The sequence below is a fragment of the Sorex fumeus genome, unplaced genomic scaffold (genome assembly GCF_029834395.1).
Source record: "Sorex fumeus unplaced genomic scaffold, SorFum_2.1 ptg000043l, whole genome shotgun sequence".
Taxonomy (NCBI): Eukaryota; Metazoa; Chordata; class Mammalia; order Eulipotyphla; family Soricidae; genus Sorex; species Sorex fumeus.
Window position 1 is genome coordinate 44502627 of NW_026606100.1, and position 14492 is coordinate 44517118.

A 14492-nucleotide genomic window follows, 5' to 3' on the forward strand; every position below is an offset into this window, starting at 1 on the left:
TGTGCCACACTCAGCAGTGCTCAGGGCTTTCCTGACGCTGTGCTCAGGGATGTCTCCTGGCAAGTCTCGGGGAAACATATAGGGTGCCAGGGATTGAACTGGGTCAGCTACAGGCAAGGTAATCAATCACCCTACCTGCTGCACTAGTGTTCCGGCCCCTGTGTTTTCTAAAAATAAAAGTCATCCTACCAGGTACAAGGTGGTATCTTTTGGTTTCAACTTGCAGCATTTCCCTGGCAGCCAGTGATGTAGAGCATCTTTTTATATACTGTGACCATTTGCATATGTCCCTTGGAAAAATGTGCATTCAGATCCTCGGTCCTTTTGGGGATCTTGAAAACTGTATGTAGAGGTGAGGGGGTTACTCCCTGTGAATCTTGGCCATCTGGGCCACGGTTTCAGTGCAGGGTCCTGAGGATGTAGTGTTGCTCAGCTCTGCGGCAGTGGGGATTGTCAGTGCCAGAGCCCTTCAGCTGCACTTGGTGATCTGTAGAACTACGCCTGGCAGTTTTGGGGGGACCTTAAGATGACAGGGACCAAATCAGGGTCAATGTATGTAATGCATGCATCCTAATTCCTCTATGCCTCTGGCTCCCTTGGACATTTTAATAGATTCGAGTGCATTTTTTTTTTTTTTGCTAGTTAGGTACTTATATTTTAGACATGATGACCCTGCCCAGATACATGACTGAATTAAAATTTAGCACATGAATATTTCCCAAGCGTCACTAAGAATGTATTATCCTCTGTATCCTATTGGAGCAGGGAAAATTAGGAACACTTACATTGTCGTAGCTTTTACTCAGTTGTATTTTCTAATTTTAATTTGTTTTTTTTAAATAGCTGTATTGAGGTAAATATTAATTATTTTAAGGTTCACCCATCGAAGGGTACAATCAACTGGTCTGCAAACATCATCACAATCAATTGTACTGCATTTTAATCATGCTGTAATGAAGCCATATACCCATTTGCAGTTACCTTCCATGTACTCACACCACACAGCCAGTTCTCCACAATTACTAATGTATCTCCCATCATAAAATTGTCTCTTCTCAAGTTTCATATAAATGTAGTCAGATAATATGTACATTTTGTAATTAGCATCTTTTTTTAGCACTATGTTTAGGAGATTTATACATGATTTAATCTGTGCCAATACTTTTTTTTTAGTTTATAAATGCCATTCTAGTGTATGGATGCAATACAGTTCCATTTTCTTTTATAACTTTATGATATTTTTATCTTTCCTCCAACTCTATGCCTAGGGGTCATCCCTGGCAGTGCTTGGGGGATTCTGTGCTGGGGTCAAGCCTAGGACACCTACATGCAAAGCCTGTGCTCCAAGCACTGTTGGATTCTCTGTCTGGCCCTTGAAAATACATTTTTTATTTCTCTTAGGTATATTTTTAGGAGCGATAGCACAGCAATAGAGTGTTTGCCTTGCACGCAGCCAACATTGCTGACCCAGGTTCGAGTCCTCTGCCCCTCTCGGAGAGCCCGGTAAGCTACCGAGAGTCTCTCGCCCGCATGGCAAAGCCTGGCAAGCTGATGTATTTGATATGCCAAACACAGTAACAAGTCTCACAATGTTACTGGGCCTGCTCAAGCAAATTGATGAACAACGGGAGGACAGTGACAGTGATATTTTTAGGGACGAGCCTCATGTATGAAGGAACCGGCAGAGGAACCCAGGTGTGTGGGACGCGGGGCTGAGATCTCCAAGCCTGCTTGGATCGGATTGGGACTGGGCCTCCTCCACCCAGATACTCCATCTTCCAGTAGCTAGACAGTTACACCCACCAACTGCCCCTGCCTGTGTAATCCCATCAGCAGCCAAGATCCAGAGACTATAAAACCAAGCTCCTGGAAGCGCGTAGCCGCATTTGTAGCTGCACAACCTCTTATTGTCTAGTTCTCGCTCTCTGGAGAACCCAGCAGGCTACCGAGAGTATCCTGCCCACATGGCAGAGTCTGGCAAGCTTCCCGTGGCATATTCAATATGCCAAAACCCAGCAACAATGATGGGTCTCATTCCCCTGACCCTGAAAGAGCCTCTAGTGTGGCACTTACTAAAATCTCAGGGCTAGGACAAATGCAGACATTACTGGTGCCTGCTCAAAGAAATCAGTGAACAGTGGGATGACAGTGATACAGTGATATTTTTAGGAGTAGTATTGTTGAGTCCTGTGGTAGTTCTAGATTTAACATCATGAGAATGTGGCAAGCTACTTACTTTGCAAAGAAGATGCACTGGGAATCTATGAGGTTTCCAATTTCTTCATGTCCACACTAATGCACATTATCAGCTATTTTATTGATTATGGCCATTTTTGTGGGTGAAATTGCAAAGGATAATGATAATTTTGTTTATTCAAAATTAAAGGCCTAGATAAAGAAACTTAAATTTTTTTTTAAAAAAGACCAATCAGCTGTTAAACATTGTAAAATAAGAGCAATCAACATGGATTTTATAGATGTGAGTACATGCATAAGAAGAATTACCAAGATTTGTGGAAAATGAAGCTTACACTCATATTGTACATTTGATGGAGATATTTCAGGAAAGAGAAAAAATGAGACAATTCCCTTGAGGGAGAGAAGCAATCCTAAATCTTCAGTAATAGAATGTCTACATCAAAGTGACTTTACCCAGAGGGAGTATTTGGTAAATATATATACATATATATGTGTGTGTGTGTGTATGTGTATAAAATTAAATATATATATATTTAAAATCATGCAAGGACAAGGTATGCTGGACGAAAATAATGGATGAAAAATAAACAGAAATTTTCCTTTTCAAAAATGAGATTATGATAATGGATATGGTAATGGAAATGAGGCCTGGAGAAATGTATTTAGCTAAGTAGAAACCATAAAAGACATCACATTATATGGGAGGTTTATTCAGGAATTATCTCCAAGAAAACAGATATTTAGAGTTCAGCTTTTCTTTCAAATAAAAATAACAAATGTACCACAAGTAAGAGTGATTGTGAGAAGTTTGTTACAGTTTAGTTAACCCAGTGCTTCTCTTCCAATTTATCCAAGGAGGTTTTTTTTTTATCAATATCCTATTTCACTTTTTTATTAAGTAGTGTTCCTTTGTATTGTTATAGCACAATTTGTTTATGCTTGTATATATTGAGAGAAATGAATTGTTAATCTTTGGGCAATTTTGCATAGTGCTTCCATGAACAACATTCCCATTTGTATAGTTTTTGTGCAAATGTAAGTTTTCATTTTTCTAGGATAGACACCTGGAGTGGATTGCTGGATTGTGTGGTTGATGTTATATTTATCTTTATTACGAATGCTACTGTTTATAAGAATGACAGCATTATTTTTCATTATACCAGCAAAGCATAGAGACTTCGCTTATTCCATATTCTCATTGCTTGGTCTTGCCTATATTTTTAATTTTAGACATTGTAAAAGGCATGTGTTGAGTATCATCAGTATTTTCGTTTTTATTTTCCTAATAGCTAATAACATTGAATATCATTTCATGTGCTTATAAATCATACAAATATATTTTTTCTGACGTGTCTTTGCACATCATTTGGTACATTTTTAGTGGGTTATTACAGAGTTTCGAATGTGTTTTTATACAACTGGATATGTTTTCAGTAGCAAGCTGATGTGAAAATATCTCCTCACAGCCTTTAAGTTGTTTTATCATTCCTTTTAACAGTTAATTTTATGGAACAAAAGATTTTACTTTATAAAATCAAGTTTTCTTTTTTTAGTAAATTATGATTTGAATGTCATGTCTAAGAACTCTGCTCAACTCAATACCACATTAGCTTTTTTTTTCTAAGAATTTTACATTTTCATCTTGTATATTTAGATCTGTGATCATTTCAGTTATTTTTGGTTTATTATTGAGCTATATGTCAGGATCTTTTTACTTTGCATGTGGACAGATATCTAATTATTGCAACTTTATTTGTCAGTGTTATTTCTCAATTGAAAGGCCTTTGCAAGTTTGTGGAAAGTCTGGAATATATGTTCCTCTCTTTACCCAAGCTGATCCATCTACTGAGCCGGGATGAAGTTCCTGGGCAGCTGTTTGATGCTGATGAGAGGGAGTGTGAGCAGTTGTATCAGGGAGGACTGGGCCAGTACAGCACACCACGTGCAGAAGCTTGGATGTTTGCCATTTTCTCATGAATGTCTGAACCTGTGCCACACATCAGGCTCCTTATAAATTCCTCTGTTTCCTATTGTGTGCGGGCGAGATACTCTCAGTAGCTTGCCGGGCTCTCCGAGAGGGGTGGAGGAATCGAACTCAGGTCGTCCAGGTTAGCCACGTGCAAGACAAACACCTTACCCACCCTCACGGCAGAGCCTGGCAAGCTCCACATGACATATTTGATATGCCAAACACAGTAACAAGTCTCACAATGGAGATGTTACTGGGCCCCTCTCGAGTAAATCGATGATCAACGGGAGGACAGTGCAGTGCTACAGTGCCTTGTGTGGGAAAATAACTCAAACATAAGAGAAACCAGGGTTGATTTTCACCTTTTTAAAAAAAAAATCCACCTCCTCTGTTTCCTTTATTCCTCCAAGCAGTCCCAAGAAGTTCCCCAGCAGGTACACTGGCACCAGCAAAACCTGGTAGGAGTTGGTGCAAACTCCATAAGCTCCAACTCCAAAGAAGTGTCTTCCTTTGTATGTGGTGGGGCTCAGCTTTCAAGAAGGCTGAGAGAAACCACTTTGCTTGCCCTCTTTCTGGCCATCTCAGCACATGGTGCTGTAGATACTGCATGTGGATGTTTTCTGGCGAGAGGATAGAAAAGTAAAGCTGAGGAAAAGCTCAGGGTACCCAAAAGGAGCTTGGAAGGAACCTCCTTTAGGACGAGAAAAAGAATTTCATGCACTTAGATGTGAACACCTGAGATCCTGATTCTTGTTAGCAGGCCAGAAAGTTCAAAAGCTGAGCGAATGGGTAAAGTGCTGCCAAGATACAACTGAAATTGCAGGACATCCTCAAAAAAATGCATTGCAATATTTTGGGTACACTGGTAACCACATTCTAAAAATAGCTGAAGCGCCTCAACAAGAGAAACCACCATTCTCTGTTGGATATAAATAAGATCTCAATCCATTTTTGAAGAAATACAGCACAAGAGAGCATCAGAGAATAAGGAACAGGAGTAAAGAGAACGCTGATGGAAGTAGGCCATTTAAAAACATTTTGTGTTTTATGGAGCGGTTCAAAACTGTATATGTTTAGGGGAGCAACTTTATACCTCTGCGAGATGTGCCATTATATTTTTTTTAACCAAGTCAGGCACTGTAACATTTATTACTTTAAGAAAAACCTTTATCAGAACTGGATCAATTATCTATACATATGATGAAAAAGGTGGCTTTGACTAAACAGGAATCTCAGGAGGAAAGGAGAAACAGTGAAGGAACTAGAAGATAGTATAGGAAATGTTTGATACCTTAGAAAAGGCAGGCGGTCGATAACAATTGAAGAACACCAAAAAGTAACGAAAGGTGGTTCTGGAGAGAGAGTGTCGTGGGTAGGTACTTCCCTTGCATGCAGAAAGTTCAGATTTGATCTCCAGCACCCCAGATGGTCCCCTGAGTGCAGACCAAGTAGAAGCCCTGACGCCCACTTCAGCATGGCCCAGGTGCACTGGGCTTCTAGATTACCACCAAAATCTCCCCCCCCCCCCACAAAGCCTGTTTTACAGCGTAACCTTATGCTACTTTGTGCTTTTTGTATTGAATTATTTTTAATATTCCCTAAATGAGGATACTTGACGAGTGCCATGTTGTCTCACGTAGACATCTTTTCTATAATGACCATTTTATGAAAGCTAATATCACTGTCACGGTCACTGTCCTCCCGTTGTTCATCGATTTGTTAATATCAAATTACTAAAATTATTGAAACACCTTCCCTGAGTTCCTAGTGCATTCATTTATTGTCCTTGTGGCTCATGAGCTTGCTTTTATCCATTCCTTTCCTTGTCTTCCCCTCTCCCCAATACCTCTGTAGAAATGTCTGAAAAGGTGTTAAACGTTTTAAAATTTCTGGCATTATAATAAAGCTGAATAAAATAATAAGAAGCCCAACCCCCCCCTCCCCATCACACACATTTAACACTGCCACCATCACACGTATTTCTGTACTCAGCAGCAGGAAAAGCAACTGCAATAAAGACATTGAAAATAAAACAATGAAAATGCTTTTTTCTCTGGAAACCTAGCCATAACGCCAGATTAAAGGCTGTTTGATGTTACCCACTGGTCTTTGACTTAATGTGTTAGGCCAAAGCGAATTGTAACAGACAAACTCAGCAATCTTAGTGTCTTTATATAATAAAAAATTTATTTTACCCTCAAACTCAAGTGGGAGAGGAGACTTGCAGAGGGGAGGCGGGGGAGGGGTGGGTTGGGGAGGGACCAGTTCTGGGCACTTTTGCATTGAGGAATTTTAGGTGATGGACGAGCTGTCACACCTCAGCCTTCTTCCATCCTTGAAGACTCCTGTTTTCTGATGGGAGTCTTTGGAGTCTTTTGGTGACTTTTTTAGGGGTTACCAAAAAAAAATATATCTAACTTTTTAAAGCCATGAATGCATGTGTTAAGGGATTTTTGTATATTTACATGCCTTTTCATGGTTATTCTTAACATACAGGATTTTGTTTTTATGTATATTTCTGGGGATTTGTTTTTCTGTTTATGTCTTTGGACCACATCCATCAGTGCTCAGGGTGTACTACTGGTTCTGCTCAGGAATCACTTCTGACAGGGATCAGGGTACTGGGGATTAACTCTGGTTGGCTGCATGCAAGGAATATGCCCTACCCCTGTATTATTTATCTGCCCCCCCCCCCACACACACACACTGCTTGTTCTTTAATGGAGTATTTGTAATAAACTGGGTTTTGTTTTATTTGTTGATTTGTTTTGCTTTGTTGAGAGGCAAAACCTGTCAGTGCTCAGGGCTTACTCCAAGTTCTCTGCTCAGGGGTCACTCTTGGCGGGTCTTAGGGGAACATATAGGGTATCAGGGCCTTTCATGTGCAGGACAAATGACCTACCCATTGCACTATGTCTTGGGTCCCTGTATGCAGAGTTTTTAAAAAAGAATCAAGACATTTGGGTCGCCTCCCAAGTGGTGCTTAGGAGCCCTGGGGTTCCCCTCCTGACAACTCTCAGCTACCAAGGCTGGAATTTCAGTAGAAAGGTCCGAGGCTACAGGCTGTTTGGATCCCGAGGTGTTGGACATTACTTGCGCAACCCAAGGAGTGCGAGGGGGCTTCTAGTGAGGGAGGAACTGTGGGAGCCAGTGATCTTCCCAGGGTCTGCTGCATGCAAGACTGGTGCCTTAATTCTACCTCCAGCCCCAGAACTCTAACTTTTATTGGCAGTATAATTTATTAAAAACTTAACAAAGTATTATGTTTATATAAGGATAATAACAGCTAAGAAGACTTTCATATCCAAACAAATTATGGTATTTTCCAGTCAATTAAATAATCAATTCCATTCATTTGCAAAAGTTTAATGACCATGACTGTATGCCAATAACTGAAATATAATTTACTGAGTTCTTAATAGTCATTGGAGATGACTAGTGTGTTGTTAGAATGATTTCTTAAACCATTTTATTGATTTCTCCAGCTAATTTTATATCATCATAATATCTTTACTGCTCATCTAATATGATGTATTATGGAAAGCATTTGTTGTAAACTACTATAGAGGAGATGGGTGAAAATGTCCTCTAAAAGGTGAAAGTATGAAACTTGTGCACTTTTTAAATATGGGCTTTCTCCTCTGCTGTAAAGTTTTTTGTTTGTTTGTTTTTGTTTTTAAAGCTTGAATCATAGAATTTAGGTCAGAGAAATTTAAAATTTTTTTTTTTATTGTTGTAGGGCCACAACCAGCAGTTACTCGGGGGCCATATGGTGCCGGAGATCCAGTCACGAGCATTGCTCATGCAGGATCTGTGCTGTACCACTTAGCCACATCTCTGCTTCCTTAATTGTTTTTGTAAACCTTTTTTGAAGTAGTGTTTAGTTATAGCATTGTCACTGTCCTGTCCTCCCGTTGTTCATCGATTTGCTCGAGCGGGCCCAGTAATGGCTTCATTGGAGACTTTGTTGTTACTGTGTTTGGCATATCGAATACACGGCTCTGCCGTGCGGGCTAGATACTCTCAGTAGCTTGCCGGGCTCGGTTTTAGTAATGTATCACTAAAAATCAACTTATAATTTACCAATGTGTACGCATACGTATGCACACTCACTACATTAAGTCTGCCAAAACCAATTCTGTCCTTCAGTTTAAAATTGTCCCATTTGTCTAAGTTATTTATATACTTCACTCTTACACTTCTGATAATTTGACGACTTCTCATATTAAAGGACTGGTTGGTTATATAGTTGAAAATGATATTTTATTTGGTTCAGATCCTTATTCTCTCTCTACATACCACAAATTTACTTCACTAATTATGATGACCGTCAGGTCTGTGAGTGTTGTATATGGAAATATATCACCTATTCTTTAAAAATAGCTGAATTTCAGTAATATGTATGTGTGTGCATATATATATGTATTTCATCAATTTGCTCGAGTGGGTACTAGTAACATCTCCATTTGTCCCTGTCATGTGCTAGTGTAGCCTGATGGCATATTGGGGGCTCTTTCAGTGTCAGGGGAGTGAGGACTGTCATTGTTACTGTTTTTGGCATATCAAGTATGCCACAGGTAGCTTGCCAGGCTCTGCCGTGCGGGCAGGATACTCTTGGTAGCTTTCCGGGCTCTCCGAGAGGGATGGAAGCTTTTGGGCGCCTATCACCTTAACAGGTGTTTCCTCTATGATTTGTTGCCTACTGTCTGAACCCCATCAAATATGGTGTGGTGATTATGGAAAATGGGTAAGGAATATCTTATGATGTGTCCAGGAATATGTTCGCTCATATGTGAGGCTTGGCCTGATCATGTGGTAGAGGTTGGGTTGTGGAGGTCAGCTGCTGGGGCTGGGTCCCTTGGGTGGGGAGGGCTCTCACCTGCCCCCAACTGGGGCACCTCAAGTGAAAACACCTTGGTGCAGAGTTTGGTGGAATGGTTATGGGGGCCTCATGTTATGCTCCCTTCCAGAAGAAGCAACCGTGAGTTCTGGATGGTGACTGATAAGATTATCTGGCACTGGAAGGAGGTGTCTTATGGATGTGACCCCTGGATCTCTAAAGACTGGGGGAAGCTGGAAGAGTATCTCTGCTCCTGGGTCCCTTTGAGCTCAGAGTCCAAGGTCACAAAGTTTCTCAATACCTGGGTTCTGTGGGATTTCACTCATGCCTGAGGCTTGGCCCAAACATGTGGAAAGCGCCCTGGAGTGTGGTGGTGGTTGGATTGTGGAGATCCGCTGCCAGGGCTGGGTCCCTTGGGGTAGGGAAGGCTCTCACCTGAAGTTATAGCACAGCAGGGAGGGCGTTTGCCTTGCACGTGGCCGACCTGTGTTTGATTTGATTCCCAACATCATATATATATATATATATACATATATATATATATATTTATATATACTTAACACACATATGTTTTATATCTATCCATTTGTCAATTGATGGGCACTTGAATTGTTTCCAGTTCTTGGATATTATAAATAGTATGGTCAACATGGAAATACATTTATTTCTTTGACTTTCTGTCAAAGGAAGAGGTGATTTCTCTCCTTTTGATTTGTATTTCTTTGCAATAAGAGATGATGAGCATCTTGCTGTGTGTGTTTTGGGCATGTGTCTCTATTTCTTCTTTGAAGAAGTGACTAGATCTGTCCATTTTTAAATTGGGTTGTTTGTTTCATTGTGAGATTTAATAAGTTCTTTGTATATTTTGTTTAATAACCTTTTGTTGGACATGTGTTAAAATATTTTTTCCTGTTCAGTAGGACCTTTTTAATATAATTGTTTTTCTCAATGTGCAGAAACTCTTAGTTTGATGTAGTCGCATTTGTTTACTTTTACCTTTATTTCCCTTTGACTTTGAGTTCTCTACACATCTCTGTGTGACTAATATCAAGGAATGCATTGCCTAGCTCTGCTTCTATGTATTTTATGGTGCCAGATAGATCTAATGTGCAAAGCTTTAGTAAATTTTGAGTTATTTTTTGGTTATGCTGTTAGATAGTGACCAGTTTACATTCTTCTGCATGTGGCTGTCCTGTTCACCGAACACTATTTGTGTAACAGAATTTTTTCCTCTGGGATGTACATTTGGGTCTTTTCCAATAAATTAGAGCTACACATGTGTTTGGTTTTATTTTGGGGCTCTCCTTTCTGTTCTATCGATCTGTGTCTCTATTTCAGTACTACTTTAATTGCTACCACTTTGTAATATAATTTGAAGTCTGCGAGTGCAAGACTATTCCCCCTTCTTAGTATTGCTCTATTTTCGGTGTTTTATAGTTCTAAATAACCCTCATGACTTTTGGTTCTCTTTCTGTAAAGGATGCCATTTATATTTTTAGAGAACAGCATTGTAACTGTATATTACCATAGGTTATATAGCCTTTTAAAATAATGTCACTTAATTTAATCCATGGATTTTATTTCCACCTTTTTGGTGTATTTTTTCATTAAAAGAACAAAAACTATCACTTGAAAAATCAAGCTTCTTTAATGAATATATATATCATGTAACTTTTTTGCTGGGGAATATTGGGAATTAACAGAAATAAAGATAAACTTAAGTATTTGAGTTGCTTTAATTGACAAGTATAAAATAAATTTTGTTATATGTAATGCAGGCATTTTAGAATGGTTTAATGCATTTATGAGTTTAGTTTGGACATAATAAGTTTGGTTTTCTTTACTTTTGGGAAGGCAGGGGCACACCTGATGATGCTCAGGGCTTGCTCCCTGCTCTGCATTCATGGAACATTCCTGGTGGGTCTCAGGGGACCATGTGGGTTGCCAGGATTGAACTTGGGTCATCCTTGTGCAAAGCAAGAGCCCTACCCACTGTACTGTCTTTCCAGTTCAGGTTTGATATTTCTATCTCTCACGTTAAAATCATTAAAGTGGGCTACTCAGACGACACTCAAAGTACCTAGTTTCAGCGCCATATCTTGAAGATTATAGTGTTAACCTGAGTATAATAAGACAGTCTCAGAACTTGGTAATAATTTAGACTGAAACAGGGTTTCTCAGCACAACTAGAAGGATGGACCGGAAACCTCCCCTCCCTCCCACACACCATTTTTTCTTCTTTTGAAGGAAGAGGGAGTGTTGAATTACTACTAGATCTTTACCAGCATCTTTCTCAATATCCACTCAATGTTGACATCCAGAATGGTCTGGTAGAGCTTCCTAAACTTTTTTGGTCTGCCACTCCTTTTCAGGAAAAACCAAACCAAACCAAACAAAACTTAGTGTCCCCCGCCATGCCCCCACCCCAAGAAACTGAACAAACAGAAAGCATCCCCTAGCAACAGGAGGCTGCTACTCTCTTAGCATCACCCCTGACCCCCACAGTTGTGTTCCAGCACCCCGTGGTGTTAGCAGTATTTCCCACTTTGCTATGAAAGAGTGCTAAGTCAAACTTGTCAGGGAGAGCAAAACTCTCCTGATTGAAAACTGCCACTGGTTACTAAAGATATTATTCCTTAAGTCAGATACTTCAAAACTGAAGTTTTAGCGAATAAAGACTTCAGCTGATTCTAGGTAACCTAGAAGACAGAAGCAGAGAAGCACTAACTGGTAGCTTAGAAAGATGCTTAAAAGAGCATGTACGGAGTTTGAGTTACCCTGTAAATGAAATTCTCATAACTCTGAATTATCAGTCATTCCACTATGATGAGTATTTAATTAGGAGTGATGCACTGTTAAAGTTGCCCTGGGAATTTCTTTTCTGGGAAAGAATTTGAACTAAATAATCTCTGAGATTTCTTCTAATAATTAGATGCTCTCAGAACAAAGGACATAGATCTGAAACTAATTCCAGATGAGGTCAAAGTTGAAACCATGAGAAAAACTGCACTGAGTAAAGGAAAAATATAAGTGTTGTGTTTTGAACAGACTTTAAAGATACCCACAATTTAAAAGAGGGAGCAGTAATTAATTATCTTCCCTCTCTTCACATTAGAGTATGTCCTGAAGAAGGAAATTCACTGGAATAAAATATTCAGACAGAGTTTTGTCTAGCTGGTACTATGAATTAAGATCTGAAAATTGTTTGTTATAGAATAAATCTTTTCTAAAAAGACATGGTGACAGACATATCCTTGATCATGTTCAATATTGCCTAAAGTTTAAATCATTAATAGTAACATCTTTTTGGTCATGGTGGAGAAAGCTTGTGCCCTAGCACTGAACTTTGTCTGGATCCTAGTGTTAATGTTTGCATTTGTTTACAAGTCAGATGCCAGGTTATGAGATGATGAGAACCTTGACTTGGTTGACAGGACAAACCAGATTGGTGATTGCTAAAATGGGTGACAGTCTCTCCTAGGGGCCACTGAGATGGCGGGTGAGGCAATAATAGCTTTGGTTGGATTGGGGGCAGGGGTTCTTTCTGTTTGTTCACTTAAAGAAGGTAAAATTTGGGGTGGTGGGCAGTATCATCATTGAGTGTTTTTTTATTTTCCTGAAAACGGAGTAGTAGGCCAAATGAGTTGGGTACTTCTGATCTGGAGGAAGCTATGGGGCTAATTAAGTAGGGTTCTTGATTTTATTTTTTGAGGAAATATGTATGGTCTTTGAACATTTCTTAGAAATGTAAACTAAGATGAAATAGAGAGAAAGGGTTTATAAATATTAGGGAGGAATATAATGTTTCAGGGATGGTCCAAGGGTAGCTTGCCTTGCAAGCGGCTGACCCAAGTTCAATTCCCAGTACCCCATCTGGTGTCCCAGGCTCTGCCAGGGCTGAGTCATGAACACAGAATCAGGAGTAAGCCCTGAGCATAGCTGGGTGTGCCCCCCTGCTCCTCATAATAATGATGCAAAAACCAAAGTAATTTAAAAGGTTAGTGGTTGTGTTAGAAAATATTAGGACTGGTGACTTTTCACTCCTTTTATCTGCTTTCTTGATGCTGCAGAGAGGATTAGAGACTGGATATGATACGGAAATACAACTTTTGTAAATTGGCAGACAAGCTCCTAATGTGAGACAATACATGAAGAAACAGCCAGGCTCTTAAAGTTGCATTAGAATTTCTGCTCTGTTAGTTCCTCAATATGACTGCCGTATAAGCAGCTCACTATGGACTCTGAGCACTGGATTCATCTTTTGTGAAATAAGAATGTTATATCATATCTCTAAGTGTTCTTAGAAAACTTACCTTATCAACACTGAGAACGGACAGAGTATTGGAAATGTGTTCACACTACGTGGATAGACACTGAAATTGCTGTCATCATTATCATCAAAAGATATTCTAAGATCTTCTCTTCAAGTGAAATGGGAAATAAAATACACTAAAGGTCTGGCTAGAGTGGAATAGTCAGAAATTGCACTCTTATGAGTGAATCCTTGACAAATAAATACAAGGATTATCAATTAAGGAGTCTACTTAGGTCTGGTAGTGCTAACCAAATTTAGTAGTAGCCCTGGTCTGCTTCTGGATGGACAGAGCAAAAGGAGAGAAAATAAACAGTGTTACAAGTTTGGGATTGATCCATCAGAGCCAATAAAACTGCTGTTTTGAGATTTTTCAACCCCAAGTTAATACTGACAGCATATCATATGTTATCAAAACTTACTGCATATTATGCTTTATATCTGTGGTCATATGTGTAAATATTATAACTGAATTGTTTCTTTTTCATTACTTCTTTTTTTTGGGGGGGGTGCTATATTTGGTAGTGCTCAAGGCTTAATCCTGGTTCTGTGCTCAGGGATCACTTCTAGTGCTCCTTGGGGGACCATATATGGTGCCAAGGTTGGAACCTGGGTAGGCTGAGTGCAAAGCAAATGCCCTACCAACTGTACTATCACTCTGGCCCCTGATTTATTTCTTTATTTAAACATCAATATAATACAGGTTTTTTCAACTTAACTAAGACTTCATTTAAAAGGTAAAGGCCCTCCCGTTGATCGTCGATTTGCTCGAGCGGGCCCAGTAACGTCTCCATTGGAGACTTTGTTGTTACTGTGTCTGGCATATCGAATACTCTCGGTAGCTTGCCGGGCTCTCCGAGAGGGGCGGAGGAATCGAACTCGGGTCGGCCATGTTGGCCGCTTGTGACTTACATTTGGACCGGTTAATTCTTTTTGTTGGGGGCAAGTTCTTCTATATACTGTAGGTATTTATACACACCCCTGGATTCTTTCTCTAGCTGCCATTGGACCCCCTGTCCATTGTAATTATCAAAAAAATATCTTCAGACATAGCTCTGTGTCTGGGAGGTGGCAGGGAGGACAGAATCTTTAGTTAAAGACACTGGAATAGTCTCACATCTAAATTAGCTGACAACAAAGTCAAGTGAATGAACATCCGTGGTGTTTGAATT

At 39.7% G+C, this 14492-nt stretch overlaps 1 protein-coding gene across 1 annotated transcript in view; it reads left to right on the forward strand.

The window, feature by feature from the left end:
- Positions 1-14492, forward strand: part of ATRNL1 (attractin like 1) — a 788116-nt gene that overhangs the window by 311605 nt on the left and 462019 nt on the right. The window lies entirely within an intron of this gene.